Source organism: Salvelinus fontinalis, chromosome 28, assembly GCF_029448725.1.
Source record: "Salvelinus fontinalis isolate EN_2023a chromosome 28, ASM2944872v1, whole genome shotgun sequence".
NCBI classification, from domain to species: Eukaryota; Metazoa; Chordata; class Actinopteri; order Salmoniformes; family Salmonidae; genus Salvelinus; species Salvelinus fontinalis.
The window spans coordinates 23,606,859-23,627,085 of record NC_074692.1 but is presented as its reverse complement, the minus strand read 5'-3'; the positions used below and the strand labels follow the sequence as shown (position 1 = coordinate 23,627,085).

At 44.2% G+C, this 20,227-nt stretch overlaps 1 long non-coding RNA gene across 3 annotated transcripts; it reads right to left on the bottom strand.

The window, feature by feature from the left end:
• Positions 1–9,618: 9,618 nt before the first annotated feature.
• LOC129826448 (uncharacterized) lies at positions 9,619–18,272 on the bottom strand. Of its 3 annotated transcripts, XR_008755036.1 has the most exons (9): positions 18,183–18,272; positions 17,819–17,871; positions 15,891–15,955; positions 15,538–15,606; positions 14,364–14,542; positions 12,216–12,312; positions 11,816–11,832; positions 11,541–11,671; positions 9,619–11,140 (listed from the first exon to the last, which is right to left on the bottom strand). It is a non-coding gene; the product is annotated as an uncharacterized LOC129826448 (long non-coding RNA). The 3 variants fall into 3 exon arrangements; XR_008755034.1 differs by having other exon boundaries at positions 12,216–14,542; XR_008755035.1 differs by lacking the exon at positions 15,538–15,606 and having other exon boundaries at positions 12,216–14,542.
• Positions 18,273–20,227: the final 1,955 nt, after the last annotated feature.

Genomic DNA, 20,227 nt, shown 5'->3' with positions numbered 1-20,227 from the left:
AACATACACTTAGTATTGCTTTCTTAGCTACAGTATACATATCTACCTGGCATATTACATCATTTATGCAGCAGCAAACAATACATTTTTGGCCTCACTTTGTTGTGCTGGGCTCACTTGAACAGAAAGGTGGCGTGGCGGTCCTTTGTGGGCAAATTTTGTCTTCAAAGTCTGGCATTCTCTGGACTTATGGTGCTTTCAAAACAACTGGAAACTCAGAAAAAAACAAGGTCGAATCATGATGACGTCATTGATCTTCAGGTCGTAGCTCTAGAAGAGGCCAGATTTACAGTTCCGTGTTGGATGACCGTTCAAAACATATTTTCCCAGTTGGAGCTGGTTTATTCCCAACTTCCCTGTTGTCTTGAACTCACTGAAGTCAAGTTTTCACAGTTCCGAGTTAACAGTTGTTTTGAGTGCGGCACAAATCATGGCCAATGTTGAATGTTTATCATTTTAAACTTGGAAAAGAGCCCCTTAATCCCAGATTTGGGACCACACTGCCACTCCGCTGAATAGCAGGCTAGTGATTGCTTTGCAATGCTTGCAATTAGCCACTGTCAATGAATCCTTCCAAACCACTCATTGTTGAATTTGCGATTTCTAATTTGTTGTGTAATGTTTATGTCCAATGGCCGATGAGCACCGATACGTCATTATTTCTCTTCATATGACAAGGATTTGGTATTTTCTTAACTGCATTAAGGGCTTGTAAGTAAGCATTTCACTGTAAGATCTACACTTGTTGTATTTGGCGCATACGACAATTTTTTTTATTTGATTTGATTAAAAAGGATTTGCCAGTATATTGTCAACTTGATTCATGGCGCCGACAGACAGGGCTGCCTCGCTTCTAGTCCTTAGGAAACTTTCCAGTATTTCGTTTTATAATGTATTATTTTTTACATTGTTAGCCCAGAAACTCTTAAGTGTTATTACATACAGCTGGGAAGAACTATTAGATATCAGAGCTGCGTCAACTTACCAGCACTACAACCAGGAATACAACTTTCTCGAAGCGGATCCTTTGTCCGAGCTACCCAGGGCATTTGAGCTGATTCCAGAGGCTGACCGAATACAACGCCGCCAGAGAAGAGGTAGATGGAGCGGTCTTCTAGTCAGACTTCGGATGCGCACACACCACCCACCGCTTCCGAGTATATTACTCGCTAATGTGTCTAGATAACAAAGCAGACAAAATTAGGGCAAGGGTTGCTTTCAAAAGAGACATTAGTGATTGTAACATACTCTGTTTCACAGAAACAAGGCTCTCTCGGGATATGCTGTCGGAGTCGATACAGCCACCTGGATTCTTTGTACGTCGCTCAGACAGGAATAAACATCTCTCCATGAAGAAAAAGAGTGGGGGTGTATGTTTCATGATTAATGACTCATGGTGTAATTGTAACAACATACAGGAACTCAAGTCCTTTTGTTCACCTGACCTAGAATTCTTCACAATCAAATGCAGACCGTATTAAATCCCAAGAGAATTCTCCTTGGTTATTGTCACAGCTGTGTATATCCCCCCTCAAGCCGATACCACGACGGCCCTCAAGGAACTTCACTGGACATTATGCAAACTGGAAAGCATATATCCAGAGGCTACCTTTATGGTAGCTGGGGATTTTAACAAAGCAAATTTGAGAACAAGGCTACCTAAATTCTATCAGCATATTGACTGTAGTACTTGCGCTGGCAAAACTCTGGATCACTGCTACTCTAACTTCCGCGATGCATACAAGGCCCTCCCCCGCCCTCCTTTTGGCAAATCTGACCACAACACTATTTTGCTCCTCCCTTCCTATAGGCAGAAACTCAAACAGGATGTACCCGTGTTAAGAACTATTCAACGCTGGTCTGACCAATCGGGATCCACGCTTCAAGACTGTTTTGATCACGCGTACTGGGACATGTTCCGGGTAGCCTCAGAGAATAATATCGACGTATACGCTGATTCGGTGAGTGAGTTTATAAGGAAGTGCATAGGAGATGTTGTACCCACTGTGACTATTAAAACCACCAAAAGCACAAAACACTGCATTTACCCATGGAAAGGTGACTGGGATTATGGCTGAATACAAACAGTGTAGTTATTCCTTCCACAAGGCAATCAAACAAGTGAAATGTCAGTATAGAGACAAAGTGTAGTCACAATTCAATAGCTCAGACACGAGACGTATATGGCAGGGTCTACAGACAATCACGGACTACAAAAAGAAAACCAGCCACGTCACGGACACCGACGTCTTGCTTCCAGACAAACTAAACACCTTCTTTGCCCGCTTTGAGGATAATACAGTGCCACAAACGCGGCCCGCTACTAAGGACTGTGGGCTCTCCTTCTCTGTGGCCCATGTGAGGAAGACATTTAAACGTGCTAACCCTCGCAAGACTGCCAGCCCAGACGGCATCCCTAGCCGCGTCCTGAGAGCATGTCCAGACCAGCTGGCTGGTGTGTTTACAGACATATTCAATCTATCCCTATCCCAGTCTGCTGTCCCCACATGCTTCAAGATGGCCACCATTGTTCCTGTACCCAAGAAGGCAAAGGTAACTGTACTAAATTACTACCGCTCCATAGCACTCACTTCTGTCATCATGAAGTGCTTTGAGAGGCTAGTCAAGGATCATATCACCTCCACCTTACCTGTCACCCTAGACCCACTTCAATTTGCTTACCGCCCCAATAGGTCCACAGATGATGCAATCACCATAACACTGCACACTGCCCTATCCCATCTTGACAAGAGGAATACCTATGTAAGAATGCTGTTTATTGACTATAGCTCAGCATTCAACACCATAGTACCCCCCAAGCTCATCATTAAGCTAGAGGCCCTGGGTCTCAACCCTGCCCTGTGCAACTGGATCCTGGACTTCCTGACAGTCCGCCCCCAGGTGAAGGTAGGAAACAACATCTTCACTTCGCTGATCCTCAACATTGGGGCCCCACAAGGGTGCGTGCTCAGCTCTCTCCTGTACTCCCTGTTCACCCATGACTGCGTGGCCAAACACGCCTCCAACTTAATCATCAAGTTTGCAGACGACACAACAGTAGTAGGCTTAATTACCAACAATGACGAAACAGCCTACAGGGAGGAGGTGAGGGCACTCAGAGTGTGGTGTCAGCAAAACAACCTCTCACTCAACGTCAACAATAACAAAGGAGATGACCGTGGACTTCAGGAAACAGCAGAGGGAGCACCCCCTATCCACATCGACAGGACAGCAGTGGAGAAGGTGGAAAGTTTTAAGTTCCTCGGCGTACACATCACGGACAAACTGAAATGGTCCAACTACACAGACAGTGTGGTGAAGAAGGCGCAAAAGTGCCTCTTAAACCTCAGGAGGCTGAAGAAATTTGGCTTGTCACCTAAACCCTCACCAACTTTGACATATGCCACAATTGTGAGCATCCTGTCGGGCTGCACCGTCCACAACCACAAGGCTCTCCAGAGGGTGGTGCGGTCTGCACAACGCATCACTGGGGGCAAACTACCTTCTATCCAGGACACCTACAGTACCCGATGTCACAGGAAGGTCAAAAAGATCAAGGACAACAACCATCCAAGCCACTGCCTGTTCACCCCGTCACCATCCAGAAGGCGAGATAAGTACAGGTGCATCAAAGCTGCGACGAGAGACTGAAAAACAGCTTCTATCTGTGATGACTGTTAAACAGCCATCACTAACACAGAGAGGCTGCTGCCTACATACAGACTTGAAATCATTGGCCACTTTAATAAATGGATCACTTGTCACTTAATAATGCCACTTTAATAATGTCTGCATATCTTGCATTACTCATATCATATGTATATACTGTATTTTATATCATCTATTGCATCTTGCCTATGCCGCTCTGTCATTGCTCACCCATATATTTATATGTATATATTCTTATTCCATCCCTTTACTTAGATTTGGGTGAATTAGGTAGTTGTTCTGGCATTATTAGATTAATTGTTAGATATTGCTTCACTGTCGGAACTAGAAGCACAAGCATTTCGCTACACTTGCAGTAACATCTGCTAACCATGTGTATGTGACCAATAACATTTTATTTTATTTAGCGAAGATATTGAACATATGATGTTGACGTGATCAGTCCAATCAAAGCTACTGTACATATAACATGATTTGACGTCATATTATCTGTGGCCAATTACCTTTAGCCTTCTTGGATGGGCACTTCTAATGTAAACTCTATGGCAGCACCCAAGGGGCTAGAATTTTCTAGCTCTACCCTTAGACTTGGCGGTGACGTAGTGTCCCCATGAGTGACAGAACACTGAGCCAATCATGGCGCAATGCTCCGTATTTTCTGCTGTATTTTCACCCTTTGCACACTCTTCGCATTATCTCAACCAGCTTCATGCACCTGGAATGCATTTCAATTAACAGGTGTGCCTTGTTCAAAGTTATTTTATGGAATTTCAAGACTTGCTTGGGCCAAGAAACACGAGCAATGGAAATTAGACTGGTGGAAATCTGTCTTTTGGTCTGATGAGTCCAAATCTTACATTTTTGGTTCAAACTGCCGTGTCTTTGTGAGACGCAGAGTAGGTGAACGGATGATCTCTGCATGTGTGGTTCCCACCGTGGAGGAGGAGGTGTGACGGTGTGGGGGTGCTTTGCTGGTGACACTGTCAGTTATTTATTTAGAATTCAAGGCACACTTAACCAGCATGGGTACCACAGCATTCTGAAGTGATACACCATCCCATCTGGTTTGCGCTTAGTGGGACCGTCATTTGTTTTTCAACAGGACAGTGACCCAAAACACACCTCCAGGCTGTGTAAGGGCTATTTGACCAAGAAGGAGAGTGATGGAGCGCTGCATCAGATGACCTGGCCTATTTTTACCAATTACCTGCCACTGGCATTAAACAAAGCCTGTGTGTCCATGTATGCTGATAATTTGACCATATATGCTACCATTCAAAAGTTTGGGGCCACTTAGAAATGTCCTTGTTTTTGAAAGAAAAGCACAGTTTTTGTCCATTAAAATAACATCAAATTGGTCAGAAATACAGTGTAGACATTGTTAAAGTTGTAAATGACTATTGTAGCTGGAAACGGCAGATTTTTTTCATGGAATATCTACATAGGCGTAAGTTCGGTTACAGGCTCAAAATGGCCAGAAACAAAGAACTGTCTTCTGAAACTCATCAGTCTATTCTTGTTCTAAGAAATGAAGGCTATTCCATTCACAGAACAGCGCAAACTGGCTCTAACCAGAATAGAAAGCGGAGTGGGAGGCTCTGGTGCACAACTGATCAAGAGTACAAGTACATTAGAGTGTCTAGTTGGCAGCTTCATTAAATAGTACCCACAAAACACCAATCTCAACGTCAACAGTTAAGAGGCGACTCCGGGATGCTGTCCTTCTAGGCAGAGTTGCAAAGAAAAAGCCATACCTCAGACTGGCCAATAAAAATAAAATATTAAGATGGGCAAAATAACACAGACACTGGACAGAAGAAGATTGGAAAAAAGTGTTATGGACAGACAAACCTAAGTTTGAGATGTTCGGATCATAAAGAGGAACATTCGTGAGACACAGAAAAAATGAAAAGATGCTGGAGGAGTGCTTGACGCCATCTGTCAAGCATGGTGGGGGCAATGTGATGGTCTGGGGATGCTTTTGTGGTGGTAAAGTGGGAGAATTGTACAGGGTAAAAGGGATCTTGAAGAAGGAAGGCTATCACTCCATTTAACAACGCCAGGCCGTACCCTGTGGACGGCGCTTAATTGGAGCCAATTTCCTCCTACAACAGGACAATGACCCAAAGCACAGCTCCAAACTTTGCAAAAACTATTTAGGGAAGAAGCAGTCAGCTGGTATTCTGTCTATAATGGAGTGGCCAGCACAGTCATCGGATCTCAACCCTATTGAGTTGTTGTGGGAGCAGCTGGACCGTAGGGTACGTAAGAAGTGCCATCAAGCCAATCCAACTTGTGGGAGGTGCTTCAGGAAGCACGTGGTGAAACCTCTTCAGATTACCTCAACAAATTGACAACTAGAATGCCAAAGGTCTGCAAGGCTGTAATTGCTGCAAATGGAGGATTCTTTGACGAAAGAAAAGTTTGATTATTTCAATTAAAAATCATTATTTATTACCTTGTCAATGTCTTGACTATATTCCTATTCATTTTGCAACTCATTTCATGTATGTTTTCATGGAAAACAAGGACATTTCTAAGTGACCCCAAACTTTTGAAAGGTACTGGAGCGACGAACCACCCTTGCTGTCTCTGCCTGGTCGGTTCCCCTCTCTCCACTGGAATTCTCTACCTCTAACCCTATTACGGGGATGAGTCACTGGCTTACTGGTGCTCTTCCATGCTGTCCCTAGGAGGGGTGGGTCACTTGAGTGGGTTGAGTCACTGACGTGATCTTCCTGTCTGGGTTGGCGCCCCCCTCGGGTTCGTGCCATGGGGGAGATCTTCGTGGGCTATACTCGGCCTTGTCTCAGGGTAGTAAGTTGGTGGTTGAAGATATCCCTCTAGTGGTGTGGGGGCTATGCTTGGCAAAGTGGATGGGGTTATATCCTGCCTAGTTGGCCCTGTCCACGGACGGGGCCACAGTGTCTCCCGAAACCCTCCTGTCTCAGCCTCCAGTAATTATGTTGCAGTAGTTTATGTGTAGGGGGGCTAGGATCAGTCTGTTATATCTGGAGTATTTCTCCTGTTTTATCCGGTGTCCTGTGTGAATTTAAGTATGCTACCTCTAATTCTCTCTCTCTTTCTCTCTTCTCTCGGGGGACCTGAGCCCTAGGACCATGCCTCCAGCACGACCAGCTGTCCCCAGTCCACCTGGTCGTGGTGCTGCTCCAGTTTCAACTGTTCTGCCTGCGGCTATGGAACCCTGACCTATTCACCGGACGTGCTACCTTGTCCCGGACCTGCTGTTCTTGACTCTCTCTACTGCACCTGCTGTCTCTAACTGAATGATCGGCTATGAAAAGCCAACTGACATTTAGTCCTGAGGTGCTGACCTGTTGCACCCTCTACAACCACTGTGGTTATTATTGTTATTTGACCCTGGTCATCTATGAACATTTGAACATCTTGGCCATGTACTGTTATAATCTCCACCCGGCACAGCCAGAAGAGGACTGGCCACCCCTCTGAAGCCTGGTTCCTCTCTAGGTTTCTTCCTAGGTTTCTGCCTTTCTACAGAGTTTTTCCTAGCAACCGTGCTTCTACATCTGCATTGCTTGCTGTTTGGGGTTTTAGGCTGGGTTTCTGTATAGCACTTTGTGACATCGTCTGATGTAAAAAGGGCTTTATAAATACATTTGATTGATTGATTGATAGTGTACATGTCAGCAAACACAGCTAATGAAGTCACTGAAACCCATAACAAGGAGTTGCAGTCAGTTTTAGAATGGGTGGCCAGTAATAAACTGGTCCTGAACATCTCTAAAACTAAGAGCATTGTGTTTGGTACAAGTCATTCCCTAAGCTCTAGATCTCAGCTGAATCTGGTAATGAATGGTGTGGCTGTTGAACAAGTTGAGGAGACTAAATTACAACTAAGGTAACACCTAGTAAACTGTCATGATCAAAAAAATATAGATTCAATGGTTGTAAAGATGGGGAGAGGTCTGTCCATAATAAAGAGATACTCTGCTTTTTTGGCGCCACACTCCAAAATGAAAGTCCTGCAGGCTCCAATTTAGTCTTATCTTGATTATTGTCCAGTCATGTGGTCAAGTGCTGCAAAGAAAGTTAACCTAGTTAAGCTGCAGCTGGCCCAGAACACAGCAGCACATCTTGCTCTTCATTGTAATCCGAGGGCTAATATAAATACTATATATTTCAGTGTCTCTTGGCTAAGAGTTGAGGAGAGACTGACTGCATCACTTTTTCTTTTTATAAGAAACAATGTGTTGAACATTTCAAATTGTTTGCATAGTCAATAGACACAGCTCTGACAGACACTTACCCCACCAGCCATGCCACCAGGGGTCTTTCACAGCCCCCAAAACAGAACAAAGTCACAAAAGCGTACATTATTATATAGAGCCATTATTGCATGGAACTCCATTACATCTCATAATGCTCAAATGAACAGCAAACCTGGTTTAAAAAAAACAGATAAAGCAACACCTCACGGCACCACGCCTCTCCCCTATTTGACCTAGATATTTTGTGTATATGTATTGATATGTAGGCTGTGTTTGCCGTTCGTGTCTATTAATGTTCTGTATTATGTAATGTTTCATGTTTGTGTGGACCCCAGGAAGAGTAGCTGCTGGTTTTGCAACAGCTAATGGAACACTAAAAACAATGGCTCTTATAACTATTCTTGGAGTGATTTTGAGATCACAGTGGCCTCCTGCGTTACAACTTCTGACACCATCGTCATCCACACACACACACAACCCTGTAATTTCTCCAGGCTTGGCCGCCATACACAGCCATTGTGTCCCTGCTCTGCTGTTCCCGGTGCTGTATTGTATTGTGGGGCAGTTCTATAGACTTGAATCATTCAGCTTGCCCTCACCTCAACCCTGAGCCTTGGCCATGACTCAAATGGTTCTCTGTCTGTCTGGACTGAGTCCAGCTCTAATACTTAAAAAAATGTATCCTTCCTTCCTTTTCATTGAGACAACTGATCCAACACCATTGGATGGGTGAAACCAAGGGTCTCACTACAGTACAGGTGTAGCGGACGCCAGCTTTTGACCTGCTCTGACAGGGGACAGCTAAAGGTAGTCCCTGAGTCTGGTGAGAGAGACTAACTAAATCTGTCATAAGATCTGCTCTCACTTGTCAGGTTGTGTCAGATCAGTGTGGACAGAGGAGAGGACAGGAACAGGCCACTTTAGACTGCTGACATACAGCGCTGCTGGTGGAACAATGGTGTCAGAGCGGAGCGGAATTGAGTGGAGAGCCACCGTCTGCCCTGGAGGCAGCATGTCTCTTTCCCACACACACTAGGCAGGTTAGTTTCGCATGGCCCGGTTCCCCAGGTGGGCGGAGTTTGTTCATTTAAGGGCTCCCAAGGGGAGCAGCGGTCTAAGGCACTGCATCTCAGTGCTTGAGGCGTTACTACAGAGACCCTGGCTCGAATCCAGGCTGTATCACAACCGCCCGTGATTGGGAGTCCCATAGGGCGGTGTACAATTGGCCCAGCGTCGTCCGGCCAGTGTAGGCAGTCATTGTAAATAAGAATTTATTCTTAACTGATCTGCCTAGTTAAATAAAGGTTAAATAATTGGTTAATAAACCCACCTGGGGCAGCAAGCCATGCAAAACGATCTTTCCCACTGTCCAAATTTGTGCAAACAGACTGGCACACACACAGTAAGACATTTTTTATTCTTCAGACGTGAGGTTATGCGAGGTTTCATCTCTGCTCATGTAGTGGGTGGGAGGTATATGTATTTATTCAGAGCACGAAGGGCTCTGCCTTCCATGTGAGGTGAATGCCACCTTAAACCAGAGTGGGAGTAGGTATTTTTATTGATTTTTTACTAACATTTCTCCACTTAATTGCATTCATATTTTTGGGGGGATAATGGATTAGATACTTGGTGAGTCAACTAAGAGTTGAGGTGTTGCATTAATTCAGAAGTGTCAACCAAATGAACAACCACAATCTCAGACAGAATTATTTATTATCCTACATCACATATATAAAAAATAAATAACATACAAAAATACATTACATCTAAATGTATGAAATTAATGACAAAAATACAGTCTTGCTGTTTTTTTCTTTCGTCACCTAAATAGTCGTGCTCTAGCAGGCTCTTACAGAGCTCTGTCCAGAACCACTGTTAGACCACACTGGAGGTCTTCCACTGGACCACACAAGCCACACTGGAGTTAGAAGTTGCCACTAACCACAGGTCTAGAATAACATTATTCAACACTAAACTTTAACCATTAGGAGGATTTTAAAAAACCTGACCATGGACCACTGTTTAGGGGCAACTTCTAGCTACCTAGTCCTTCTTTATTATAATATACAACCCAGTCGACCTAAATAGTTTCCAAACCACACGTTGAACCTCCCAGTAACACTCGGTTTTTGTTGCAGTTAAACGTACCGCCACCTACACCTGTGTGTGTGTTAGTCCTGGGTTGCCATTGCGCTATTTTGTACCGCCTACATCCTTTTAATTACTGGGCTCTGATTCTAATGGAATTCCAGTTCTATACGAGTAGACCATGTTACTCTAACAGTGTGTGAGAATATTTGTGTTTAATTGACGAGGTTACTTCTGATAACATTTATTTTATTTTATTTTACCGTTATTTTACCAGGTAAGTTGACTGAGAACACGTTCTCATTTGCAGCAACGACCTGGGGAATAGTTACAGGGGAGAGGAGGGGGATGAATGAGCCAATTGTAAACTGGGGATTTTTAGGTGACCATGATAGTTTGAGGGCCAGATTGGGAATTTAGCCAGGACACCGGGGTTAACACCCCTACTCTTACGATAAGTGCCATGGGATCTTTAATGACCTCAGAGAGTCAGGACACCCGTTTAACGTCCCATCCGAAAGACGGCACCCTATACAGGACAGTGTCCCCAATCACTGCCCTGGGGCATTGGGATATTTTTTAGACCAGAGGAAAGAGTGCCTCCTACTGGCCCTCCACCACCACTTCCAGCAGCATCTGGTCTCCCATCCAGGGACTGACCAGGACCAACCCTGCTTAGCTTCAGAAGCAAGCCAGCAGTGGTATGCAGGGTGGTCACAGTACAAAAATATGTTTGCATTCTAGGTACGGGAGGCCCTTGCTGGCCCAATCCAAAATTGGAAACCAGTCATTGAATCCTTTGTACAAGTGAAACCATCAGTTTAAATAAGCAAGCAGAATAATATTTACCATGTTGTTATTAATATCATGGTCAAACACAAACATGTCAATGAGGTATTTAACCTTCTAGCTCTGGTGTATGATGGAATAATGATGTCTGTGCTATTGACTCCAATGCTGAGATGTGCGTGTGTGTCTGTGTGTTGTTCATTCCTTGTCTCCAGACCATCTCGTTTCCTCTTGATTCTCTTTGAGAGGCTCGGATGAGGAGTTGTGCTGGGGCTGTTAGTGATGTACCTCACCCTCAGAGGCTGTTGAGAGGAGATGGGAGGAGGGGAGGGGGGGTAGAGCTGGGGGAAACAGCACTGAATAAACAGACTGATTTCATCCGCAATGCCTCCTTATTTAGTGCACTGCTTTAAGCGCTGGTCAAAAGTAGTGCACTAAATAAGGAATAGGGTGCCACTTCCAGAGAAAAGCCAAAGAGAAGTGAGGTCGAGGGGGGCTCAGGGGTTCCTATAGCCTGAGGTAGTTCTGACACAGAACTGAACAGCAGGGGGGACAGGCTGACAAAGCCACACAGCAGCTGTATGTCTGTATGCCAGATCACCCTCCCACACAGGACCCAGGGACCCCCTGTTTGTGTGCTGAACTGTGTATCACATTACAGTCCCTAAAAACAGGTATACAACCAAGCGAGAAACAAAGTAACTTGTGAAAGATACTAAGTGCCATAGCTTACTAGCATACCTGTGTAGCTGTAAGGCGTGTGGAGGGGTTGAAGGTGAATAGACCCTGTAGTCGTTCGAAGAGGTCGTCTCCTGCAGCACTGAAGATATGTTCCAGAGTACCAGAAAACTATTTAAACAACTACTCATCCCCTACAGAGAGAGAGAGGCACAGAGTTAGAGACATGAAGGCATTATTTAAATTCACAATGTATTATTGAGGACCCAGATATTTTCAAGGCGTTGCTTAGTCTTAAATTAACCACACATGCAGACACAGAAAAGACAGACACTCACAGGCCAGGAGTCTCCTCCTAGGAATGGTAACAAGAGAGAAACAGAGGGTGTTACACCACAGACATGTAGTGAACATGGGTGGAGTCTCAAATGGCAACCACATTCCCTACATATTGTACAAATTTTGACCAGAGTCCTTGTGCCCTGGTCAAAAGTAGTACACTATACAGGGAATAGCTTGCCATTTGGGATGCAGAATTATGTATACAGAAAGGTGTGTGTCTGACAATACAGTAGTCTGAACCTTGATGCTCAGTCTAGATTTATTTTTAAATCACAGAGACAAGACAATTTCAGAACAAAGTTAAATTGAGCTGCCTAGTTTCAGTGCCATTCTACAGACACACTTGTTTTGTCTCGTCTCAATGTTTAAATTGGCCTGAGCTTATGGTGTGGGTACCTGCACAAGCCCCGCAAGGACGCAGCCCACGGCCCACATGTCGACGCCCTCCCCATACATCCTGGCACCGAACAACAACTCTAGAGAACGACACCACCTGAGAGAGAGAGCAAACATTGTATCAAACACAGTGAGTGACACATGAAATGCTATTTAAAAATATATAAATAAATGGTCAATAAAGACTTTGAAATGGAGTTTGAGAGTGACACCTACAGGTGAGTGTAGTGAAGATGCTGGAGAACAGGTACAAAAGTATTTAGATCCACAGTAGAACGAGCCCTATATCGACATAACCTGAAAGGCCGCTCAGCAAAGAAGAAGCCACTGCTCCAAAACCGCCATAAAAAGCCAGGCTACGATTTGCAACTGCACATGGGGACAAAGATTGTACTTTTTGGAGAAATGTCCTCTGGTCTGATGAAACAAAAATAGAACTGTTTGGCCATAATGACCATCGTTATGTTTGGAGGGAAAAGGGGGATGCTTGCAAGCCGAAGAACACCATCCCATCCGTGAAGCACAGGGGGAGGCAGCATCATGTTGTGGGGGTGCTTTGCTGCAGGATGGACTGGTGCACTTCACAAAATAGATGACATCATGAAGCAGGAAAATGATGTGAATATATTGAAGCAACATCTCAAGACATCAGTCAGGAAGTTAAAGCTTGGTTGCAAATGGGTCTTCCAAATGAACAATGACCCCAAGCATACGTCCAAAGTTGTGGCAAAATGGCTTAAGGAGAACAAAGTCTAGGTATTGGAGTGGCCATCACAAAGCCTTGACCTCAATCCTATAGAAAATGTGTGGGCAGAACTGAAAAAGCGTGTGCGAGCAAGGAGGCCTACAAACCTGACTCAGTTACACCAGCTCTATCAGGAGGAATGGGGCAAAATTCACTCAACTTACTGTGGGAAGCTTGTGGAAGGCTACCCTAAACGTTTTGCCCAAGTTAAACAATTTAAAGGCAATGCTACCAAATACTAATTGAGTGTAAGTGAACTTCTGACCCACTGGGAATGTGATGAAAGAAATAAAAGCTGAAATAAATCACCCTCTACTATTATTCTGACATTTCACATTCTTAAAATTAAGTTGTGATCCTAACTGACTTAAGACATGGCATTTTTACTAGGATTAAATGTCAGGAATTGTAAAAAACTGAGTTTTGATGTATTTGGCTAAAGTGTAAGTAAACGTCCGACTTCAACGGTATATTTCTCCATAGTAAACACTGTGTACAATCTGAAGCCCAATAACCTGCTGCTGGATGAGAATGGGTTGCTGGATGAGAATGGGTTGCTGGATGAGAATGGGCTACTGGATGAGAATGGGCTGCTGAAGCTGTCGGATTTTTGTTTGACTAAAACTATGGGCAGCCCTACCTTCACAAGGTCCTTGCGGTTGTTCTGGGAATGATTTGCACTTTTTGCACCAAAGTATGTTCATCTCTAGGAGAAAGAACGGGTCTCCTCCCTGAGCGGTATGACAGCTGCGTGGTCCCATGGTGTTTATACTTGCGTACTATTGTTTGTACAGATGAACGTGGTACCTTCAGGCATTTGGAAATAACTCCCAAGGATGAACCAGACTTGTGGAGGTCTACAATTTTTTTTTCTGAGGTCTTGGCTGATTTCTTTTTGTTTTCCCATGATGTCAAGCAAAGAGGCACTGAGTTTGAAGGTAGGCCTTGAAATACATCCACAGGTACACCTCCAATTGACTCAAATTATGTCAATTAGACTACCAGAAGCTTCAAACGCCATGACATCATTTTCTGGAATTTTCTAAGCTGTTTAAAGGCACAGTCAACTTAGTGTATGTAAACTTCTGACCCACTAGAATTGTGAAACAGTGAATTATAAGTGAAATAATCTGTCTAAACAATTGTTGGAAAAATGACTTGTGTCATGCACAAAGTAGATGTCCTAACCGACTTGTCAAAACTATCATTTTTTTAACAAGACATTTGTGGAGTGCTTGAAAAACAAGTTTTAATGAATCCTACCTAAGTGTGTGTAAACTTCTGACTTCAACTATATTTTAGGCCTATTGATTTATGGCAAAAATAAATTTATTAATTTACATAAAATACAATTACAAATATAATTTCTGAAGTGGAGACGAGTCTATCACGCCTAACTTTACCTCACACAAGCACCTATGAGAAGGTGTGTATTGTATGACTGTGCTTTGAGGCGTGTGCTTCAACTTCCCTGTTGAGAACCCAGTGTGTGGTGCATGTACTCCAGGCCCAGTAGAGTCATCACTATGAAGCCTTTGATGTTGGCTGGAGTCAGCACCAGAATGGTATCTTTAATCATCACCTAGAACACAGGAGAGAGTTAGACCAGGAATTCAGCCAGTCTCTCAATAGTCTACCTTTTCTTAACTCCAAGGCTGAAGGTCCACAGACAACAAATCGCCTCTCAGGAAAGCACAAGCAGAAGAGAATGTCAGCTCATCATCCCTAAGTAGACACAGGCTATCAAATCCTCCTCATATTTCAGTATTCTGTGTCTGAGCTATTTATCTGTCTGTCTATGATTTGATAATTGTCATTACATCATCCTGAGAGCTACGGAGAGGGTGGTATTGATTATTTAAGAGCAGCTATCACTCCTTAATTATGGCTCTAAGGGGGTCTGTTTTCCTACTCTAACAGAGTTTGATGTATTGGCAGTGAAACTGGGCACCCATCTGGAGCCATCCGGCAGACACAGACTCATAAATCCAGAGCAAATGGGAGAGACAAAGACAAGGAGAGAAATAGGGATGGGCAGAGAGCGAGAGAGAGGGACAGAGAAAGGCAGAGACGCAGACAGACAGATTCCCCAGGACCAGAGCTGGCCCTACAGAACCCCTAAGAGAGAGATAGAAGCGAACTAATACCATAGCTCTCAGGCTGCTACCTCTCTCTGGGCACCAGCCAGTCTTTGATGTTCGGTATGACTGAATCCATATCTGTGCCTCAAAGAGGACATCACAGAGAGCTATCAGAATGAACAGAGTACTAGTCTATAAAGGGACCCTGTCGCATATCCAACAGAACCGTCATACTATGAATTAACCCATGAATCCCAAGCACTGGATGGAGTATCCCTCTAGTGGCCTCTAGTGCCCAAGGTCACTTTTAGACTAAAGCCGTGAACATCAGCATTTACTGGGGCCAGTTTCCTGGACAGAGATTAATCCTAGTCTTGGAGTAAAAAGCCATTTGGTGGAGTTTCTCCATTGAGCAAGCTTTTTTTAGTCCAGGACTAGATTTAATCTGGGTCCGGGAAACTGGCCCATATGGCCAAAACCTACAGCTCAATTTTACCTCTAGGTCTGTCTCCATGAAGTCAAACAACAAGCTGATGTTGAATTTATGCCCAAATACATCAAGGAGCTGAGAAATAGACACACAAAGGACACACATTGATGTAAGTGTAGGGACATATGATACTGTGCTTTCTTTGAGAACATGACATAATTTCACAGTAAAGGTGATGGTGAGCAAGATAATTAGTATAGTTCATAAAGGATGCCTTGGTTAGTAATAATATCCAAATGAGCTCTAAATTACCATGAATGCAACTGATGATGAAACTGATGCAAAGCTCAACCAGGAAAGCATGAACATTACTTCTGGCAGTTTCCATTTAAACAGTAGGAGTTTAGTTAGATTCTTACCCCGATAATGTTTGGGTGACTTAACTCCTACAGCAGTTTAATCTCTCGTAGGGCTGTGTTGATGCCTGAGAGACACATGATCAACAAACATGAGACAAATATACGGAATCAAATTTCATGGGGTGGTTTCCCAGACAAAGATTAAGACTTTTCAATGGAGATTCTCCACTGAGCTTGCTTTTTAGTCCAGGACTAGTCTTAATCTGTGTCTGGGAAACCACTCCCATACATAGTTTTAACCTAAACCATTCTGAAGCTCCTGTACTGGGATCCACAGACACTCACCATCTGTAGCCTCTACTCTGTGTCCATCTGTCAGGAGAATCAGCACACACTATTAATAGTGTACAGCTAACATTATGATCACATCAAACCAACTTAGTGTGGACATTAAATCAACAACAGTTTAATTAATGGCATGGTGTAACCATGGTCATAGCTCAGTTGCATATTTTGTTCAGAGTGTATTAGTGTCCTGTTCTCCCCGCAAGGTTATACCAAAGATTGTTATAACTAACCCAAGATAGACAAGACTATCGTTTCCAATGGGAGAAAATGAATCAAAGTGAGCAGAACAAGCAAGGAGGTGGGCAGAGCCAAGCACAACCTAGCTAGATCCTATTGGCACATTCTAGCATGTATTTCCATATTTCTGGTAGGGAACGCCTACTCAGTGAAGTGTGTTCGCCCTTGCACTCCTTCTCAACAATGCCTTTTTAGATAGATGAGTTTATTAGTCATATGCACAGGGTCGCAGATGTAATTGCAGGGTACAGTGAAATTCTTAAACTCTGAGCTCTAACAGCGCAGGTCCAAAAGAGAAGTGTATGAAACAATAATAATAAAAAATATATACTTATTTACCACTCTGGGGGGGGGGGGGGGGGGGGGGGGCTATTCAGCCAGCAGTGTGATGATCTGGGGGTAGAAGTTATTGGCCAGTATCACAGTTTCATTGCCATGATGCTCCTATACTACCCGAGTCTGAGTGATGGACGTGGGGAGAACATACTGTGTCTCGGGTGGCTGAGGTCCTTGATGATCTTCTTGGCCTTCCTGCAACACCTGGTGTTGTAGGTGTCCTGGAGGGCAGGCAGTGTACACCCAATGATGTGTTCAGCTGATCGTGCCACCCTCTGTAGAGCCTTGCAGTCAATGGTGGTGGAGTTGCCGTACCAGGCTGTGATGCAGCCCGACAGTATGCTCTTGATGGTGCTCCTGTAGAACACGGAGGGCCTTCAGGGCCAGGCCGCTCTTGCACCTTCTTCACCACGGTGTTCATGTAGTTTGACCATTTCAGCTCTTCAGATGTGTACGCTGAGGAACCTGTTGATGAGGGTGTGTCCAACCTGGTTCCTCCTGAAGTCCAAAATCAGCTCCTTTGTTTTGCTGACGTTGAGGTAAAGGTTGTTTTTCCTGGCACCACACCGTCAGAGTGTCTACCTCCTCCATGTAGGTCGTCTTGTCGTTGTTTGTAATCAGGCCTACTAGTGTCACATCGTCAGAAAACTTGATGTTGGAACTGTGTGAGGCTACGCAGTCGTGGGAATACAGGGACTTTGGCAAAGAATAGTCTACAAAACTTAGTCCACTCTGTTCATAACAGATTCTAGTTTTGGGACAGAAAACTGTACTGCGATCAAATGTTTCATCAATGAGAAAATGTGCTAAATGTTGGCCAAAATCCATCTCCTCCCACTGCCGCCACTGGGCTTCCTCTCATAACTATGGTGAGTGGAAATGCCAACCGGATGTTTCAGGAGCATACGTCCAGTGAAACATCTGGCTCAATGTTCTGTGGTTATACTTCCCAGGTTTTACCCATTCTGGGCATGTGTTAGGCCTACACAAAAACCCTAAAGGAAAAACAGCTGCTCCTGGCAATTACTTTGAAACATTTCTCACAGACTTTAGAGACATGCCCTTACCTTCTTGATGGCAACTATCGTGTCGTTGGTATTGTCTTGTACACAGTGGCAAACTGGGAAGGGAGGAAAAACAACCATATTCGTTGGTAAGTAAAAGAGAGAAACACGAGCACCAACTTTAAAAGTGACAAGCAGATACATGCAGCTAGCTAACTTGTCAACAAACCGAGCTAACCTTAGCGTTGCTAGATAATTAATTACTCTCATTTTGAAGGTGCTGCCTTTGCAGCAACCGGCTAATGTTAGCCCATTCATTGTGCTAACTAGTAATCAAGCTTTTCTCTTCATCTATACAGCGCTAACCTTAACAAAGCGGCTCATACGAAAAACCAAACAATTGCAATATTATCATGTTTCTCATTACCTAACCCTCTCCCAGAGAATCGAGTTTCCATATATTTTTTCTCTGGACTTTACGCCAAGCGCCATGATTTCAAACTGTAATTTATCCAACTTCCGGCTTTGTTAAAGGTCCGTACGTATTTCCGGGTGAAACGTGTTGAGAGTTATGATTTCTGAACAACGGCGCCATCTGTTGATTACTGTAAACCTGAAGAATGTTATATCGATGTGATTATAATCTAACCTTCAAAACAAAGAGCAACGACAGGTTGGTTGGTCGATAGGTTATGTCCGTTTGTCAAATTGAGAAAAACATGTACTTGTAATATGGCAAATTATTTGATGAATGTATATCTTGTAATGACTGTTTTATACAAAAATGGCTATGTTGAAGGCTACAATTGATGATCATATTTTTTTCATACATCTATTTATGTTATACTGCTTTAGTCTATTCATTACTTAAAACAGTTGGTGCCAGTCACACTCTTTCTAAATATTTGACAGGGATCCCCGAGACATGTCTCTTTCAGAATGGAAACCTGTGTGATATACGCAGCAGTGAACACACACACACACACACACACACACACACACACACACACACACACACACACACACACACACACACACACACACACACACACACACACACACACACACGCACACACACACACACACACACACACACACAGCTCCATGGCTTCTTTCAGTTCAGTCATATACTGTATATGCATCAGTGAACACATCTCCAGTCTCAAAATTCCATCTTCTACATCCCATCCCAGAGGATTAGACATGGGCCTGCCCCCCTGACCCTCACAAAGATAGATTGACATACCCCCCCCCCCCCCCCCCCCCCACACACACCACACACACACTCCCACACACACTTTACACACCCCCTTCATGTTTATGTAGAGCTTTGTGAAATATTCTGCCTCTAGCTCCCACTTATATGCATGCATAAACTCATCCTGACAGCTAATTTCTCTCTCTCTCTCTTTCTCTCACTCTCTCTCTCTATCTCTCTCTCTCTGGCCCCCTCTCTCTCTCTCTGTCCCTCTCTCTCTCTCTCTCTCTCTCTCTCTCTCTCTGTCCCTCTCTCTCTCTCTCTCTGTCCCTCTCTCCCTCTCTCACTGCCCCCCCCTCTCTCTATTTCTCCATCCTAACTCTCTCAGACACACACATTCAAATTCATGCAGACTCTTTGGTCCTTATGTATGCGTATAGTTGCCTCATGTTAAAGCTACATGACAGACATGAATGACAGGAGCATATGTGCTCAAGCAGCTGGGATGGGGTGGGGGAGGAAAGAAAGAAAGAGAAAGGAAGAAGAGAAGGAGAGGAAAGAAAGAGACTAGAGAGAAAGTGATGCATGGAGGATGTAGAGAGGGAGAGGAGAGGAGGAAAACGTGAAAAGTACCAGAACATCAGCATCTGCTGCTACACCCAGATATAATAGCTAGAATGGTGCTGGAGGGAATAGCAGCCATTTTATGGGCTCTTGATCAATTGTGCTATTTTGTGTGTGTTTTTTGACCGAAAAAAGCTTCTGGACGTCAGAACAGCGATCACTAACCTCGATTTGGATGAGGATTTCTACTTCAATGAGTCGGTGGCAAAGGACATACTGCTCATCCCGAACCAGGCCCAAATCCCCGACCTTCGAAAAAGGATGAGGCGGCGTTATAGAGGTCGGCGTGCGGGATACGATGAGACTACGTCGGCGAGTAGATAAATCGCCTCTACCCTCCGTTCTATTGACGAATGTGCAATCACTGGAGAATAAACTGGGACCTATCATGGTCCAAACATACCAACACAGTTGTGAAGAGGGCACGACAAAGCCTCTTCCCCCTCAGGAGGCATCTTGACTGGTATGGCAACTGCTTGACATCCGACCTCAAGGCGCTACAGAGGGTAGTGCGTACGGCCCAGTACATCACTGGGGCCGAGCTCCCTGCCATCCAGGACCTCTATAACAGGAGGTTTCAGGGGAAAGCCCGTAAAAATGGTCAAAGACTCCAGCTACCCAAGTCATAGATTGTTCTCTCTGCTACCGCA